This window comes from Camponotus vicinus, unplaced genomic scaffold (assembly GCF_025532165.1).
Source record: "Camponotus vicinus isolate PSW18456_S1 unplaced genomic scaffold, iyCamVici1.0 SCAF_1, whole genome shotgun sequence".
Lineage (NCBI taxonomy): Eukaryota > Metazoa > Arthropoda > Insecta > Hymenoptera > Formicidae > Camponotus > Camponotus vicinus.
Window position 1 is genome coordinate 16996896 of NW_028141945.1, and position 4844 is coordinate 17001739.

The window sequence follows — 4844 nt, forward strand, 5'->3', positions numbered from 1 at the left end:
TTTGCTTTTTAAAAAACTAACAACTCAAAGTGTTTTGATAAAAAAGTGATGACATTTTTTACAGCCAACATAAAAATAAATCATATATAAATTAACAGATATAGAGAATTGTTGTAGAGAACTATTGTATTTTTCAAAAGTTCTCTACAACAATTCTCTATATCTGTTAATTTATATATGAATCATGTATTTATCAATAATAATTGAAATAATAAATACAAGACTTTATTACGAAGTGCACCTAAATCAAACATAAACAGTTATTTTCGCCTCACTCGCATTCGAGTTGTTATATCAAATCAAATGACGATTAAGTGTGAACGTCACTTCTCAAGTGTAAAAGATCAATTTCTATATCAATTCGCAATGTGATTGTAATGTGTGTGTGTGTGTGTGTGTGTGTGTCAATTTATTTAATCCGGGTATCTTTTTAAGAATGCGAGACCAAAGAATTATATTACTTTGTCGAGTCTCACTAAGAACTTCGAGAGGTTCTTCGGCAGTCCTCCTCCGGCAGTCACTCCTTTGACACGATGAATAATGCAGGGGATACAGACTGCTAAAAACAAGAGATCCAACGTTATGAAGAAGGTCAGTGAAAAAAACAATCATCGATGGTTTTTCGATTTTTCTATGTCTTAATGTAGATCATATTTAGGAAGAATACGAGAATAATTGGTTCAGATAGCATATCCGACATATAGCAGTTCCGAGCGCAGCATGGAATCTATGATATCTCAAGCATCAGAAGACGAGTCGACGACGCAGAAACAATTTTGGAGCAAGGAGGAGATCGAAGTAGCATTATCGAATCTTCTGGGAGGCGACATAGCTTTATCTCTGATACTTACTCTTCATGGCGATGCTCTACAAAAGGTTCTGGAAAAATTTCAATGTGTGACTCTCAACAAAAATGAGGATCGCAAGCATAGCATATCGTTGCTCCTACACTTGGCGGCGGAAAAGGGTAACGCGGAATGCACTAGATTACTGTTGAAAGCCGGTGCGAGAACTGAGACAAAAAACTCGAGTGGTCAAACAGCGATGCATTTGGCAACGCTCGCCCAATCTGCAGAGACGATAGACCTGTTGATTAAAGCTGGTGCAAGGGTAAATGCAGAGGACAATGAAGAATGCACCCCTCTACATGCTGCAAGTGCCCGGAAAAGCAGCGAACTGGTCAAGACTTTAATACAAGTTTGTAAATGAAAATTTCTTTAACTCACTGAATATAATATCTTTTCTTAATTAAAATAATAAAAAAATTAACTTCACATTTTAAAAACAGATATTTTTAATAAATTACGTTAAGTAATTCAATTTATGTAATAAAAAAATTTAAATAATGGTTTTTAGTCTAACGATGGAATTAATAAAATTATTTTTTTGTTAAAAAGGCAGGCGCATCAGTTAACAAGGCGGACAAATTCGGTTACACGCCGCTGCACATCGCTGCTTTGAACGAGAATTCGCATACAATGGTAATGTTGTTGTCAAATGGTGGCGACGTAACGGCGCGTACCAAAGACGGCGTCACCGCTCTTAGCTTCATCGTACGCCATACTCCGGAGGTGTTATCGCAATTTGTGACGCGTCTCGATGAAGCGGTCTCATTACACTATCGCATGCTTGCCGATATGGATTGTGAACTGCGAGCGGATTTTCGACCATTGGTTCCATTGGGCAGTCGCAACGAAACGGACCTGATGCTCTGCCTGGTGGAGGTCGGTCAAGGTCATATGTTGAAGCATCCATTGTGCGAGAGTTTTCTCCATTTCAAGTGGAAGCGTATTCGCAAGTTTTTCCTGCTCAGTCTCCTGTTCCATTTAATCTTCGTCGCTTTCTTCACCGGCTTCGTCTGCGCGACATATTTGTGGCACGATGAACAACTGAGCAGAGTCCTCTTCTGGCCACTATTAACTATTACCTGCTTATTTGCGAATAAAGAGATCTTCCAAATTACCTATGGTATTTACTTTTATACTAAACGCTGGGAAAACTGGTTACAGTGGAGCGTGATCGTTGCATCCAGCATCATTTTGATTCCTCCAGCGCGTCCATGGCAACATCACGTTGCTGCCCTAGGTATTCTGCTGGCCTGGATCGAGCTGATGATTGTGATCGGTTATTTTCCCATCTTTGGCCTCTATGTACAAATGTTTACGCGAGTGTCCATCAATTTCTTCAAATTTCTTGCAGCCTACTTTTGTCTCTTAATCGTCTTCTCTCTTAGCTTTAATGTGCTGCACAACAATTACAAGTTCTTCACTGATTCGCTGATCAGCATGCTTAAGATAGTGATTATGATGACCGGTGAGCTGGAATTCGAGGACCTTTTCTTCAAACGTAAACCGCCACTTGAGTATTTTGGCACGGCGGATGTTGTGTTTCTTTGCTTTGTTATCCTGGTGACAGTGATACTAATGAATCTAATGGTTGGTCTGGCTGTGTCGGATATCCAGGAGTTACGTAGACGCGCGGGTTTCGAACGGTTGGTGCGTCAGACCGAGGTAATAGCTGGTTTCGAAAACATGCTATTCTCTAAGTTGCTTGATTACACTCATGCGTGTAAAATAATAGAAGCGTGCAGAAAGAATACACTATTGTTGCATCCACCGCATCATTGTGCCCTACATATTCGGCCGAATGATCCGGGCGAGAAACGTCTACCGCGAGAGCTCATTCAGTCGTTGTATCGTCTGGCCGGCGAGCGGAAAATGCGAGGAACGACTTTCTGTGGCGTGCCACCATCCCAAAACGTCGCCGCGAATGAATCATGTGAGGATCAGCAGGATGTACAGCAACGAGAGCAATCAACAGCAGCTGAACGAACTCGCGGCCGAGCTAAAGAAATGCTCCCCTGACGTGGCCGAGCTAAAGGAATGTTCCCATGACATCAGTATCATGTTGGATAGCTTAACGAACAAGATAGAGAGTATCGCCCGAGAGCAGATTTGACGATGCACTTATAACATTATTAACATTGCCTAATATTCTATATCGAACATTTGAATTGTTTTAAAAAAGCGAAACCGAGACTCGGATGGTCTACCAAAGCAGAATCTAAAATTCTAGGTAGGAACGCAAAAATGTGACATTCCCGAGCAACTAGCAAATCGAAAATAATTATAAATGTTTTCAGATGTAAATTTTAACGACCTAATTCGTAGCAATCGAAAAACAATTGTGGATTTAAGGAACCATGTCATTTCCAAAATGATTTATATTGATATATGTATTTATTATAAATTATATAAAATTTAAAGTTATTTTTTTATTCTGTACCTACCAGTAATCCAGCTGTGTATCGTTTTCCTGATTCCAGCTATACAGAGGCAAATTCGGTTGATGTCTTGGAGAGTTTTACATCGGTGATCTTATATTCGTGAATCACAGTCACATTCTCTTTCTAAGAAAGTTGCGTCTTGACTGCGTACAATATCAGATCATTTTCAACTATGTGTGCCAATTCCTCAGACAAGTGATCCTCCTTGAACGTTATCATAGCGTCCGAACATGCGTCCCATACCTACTAAAAAAAATTATACCAAAATTTGATAGAATTTTTAATTTGTTGTAAATATATAAAAGAGCATTAAAATAATAATAGGATCATAAAAGTGGTTCTTAAATACAAAATACAATCAAAAAAATTGTGAGAATGAAGACCGACTAATAAGAAACAGGACAATAATTGTAACATAGAATCCTTTAAATATTATTTATATCAAAACAGAACATATATATAGTAAGCGCCTCAATCTCATCTTTCCAATCATCTTCAACAAGTCCGATACATAAAAACGATCATATAATAGAATTGTCATCAATACTTAAACTAATTCCAGAGAGGCAGAAGAGTGCACAAACATAATAGCCGAAATATTTAGAAAACTCGGACTAGTTCTTGCATTGTGTAGTATAAACAAAAATAGTAAAAATTACTAAAAAAGACATTCTATGATCAAGGGCGTCCGCAGGATTCTTTCCAGGAGGGGGCATGAAGCATCATTTATTGTTATCTGGCGACTCGTTGCTAATATGCAAGCAATGAGTTGGGGGCAATAAGCGTGAATCGGATCGAAATGTGATCGAGATGTAAATCCCAGCAAGTTTATTCAAAGAAAGAGTATGTAAATGTCAAATTTTTTGCTGATTCCAAATTCCAGGGGGGGGGGGCAAATGCCCCATCTTGCCCCCCTCTCCGGACGCCCATGTCTATGATCCAGTTATTTTCTAATTATGACATATTTAATATAAAGATTTGTTATCTGCTACATATGTCGTATCTTTCAAATTGTTAATTTCTATATAATATTAACTTGTCGCGCTAACATATTAATAATTTCTTGTTACATATTAATCTAGCACAATAACATTATATTATTAATGCAAACTTAATATATAATAATTTAATAATTCAAAGACAGTAGGAAAAAGAATAAAATAGCTTAAAGAACTACCTGCATTGATCGTACTGGACAATATTATACTCTATGTGTTGCCATGCTCCTAAGCTAGACAACAAGGTACGAGTGTGTTGATTCAAAGCGACAACTCGATTGGAATATTGTTCCTGTGGTGTATATTCTTGTTTAGTATTACTCTCCAATAGCAAGACTTTCTTGCTTTCCAGTCTTCGATTATTTCCTGAAATAAATATATATTTCTACTTCTTTTCACACACAGAAAGTTTGACAAAAACACTTGATGACTTGAAAGAGCAGACTATTTTAAGAAAAATACCTAAATACAATTACAATTCCGTCAACTAAAAATCGTTACAAGTATACGAATATGTTAATTTACCCAATAAGCAATTTGCGCGCAAATTGCCAGCAAAT

At 37.7% G+C, this 4844-nt stretch overlaps 1 pseudogene across 1 annotated transcript; it reads left to right on the forward strand.

Annotated features, from left to right (window-relative positions):
- The first annotated feature begins 541 nt into the window (after positions 1-541).
- On the forward strand, positions 542-3259 carry LOC145969877 (transient receptor potential channel pyrexia-like; annotated as a pseudogene). The gene is made up of 2 exons (XR_014438261.1): positions 542-1197; positions 1398-3259. The product of XR_014438261.1 is annotated as a transient receptor potential channel pyrexia-like (transcript).
- The last annotated feature ends 1585 nt before the right edge of the window (positions 3260-4844 follow it).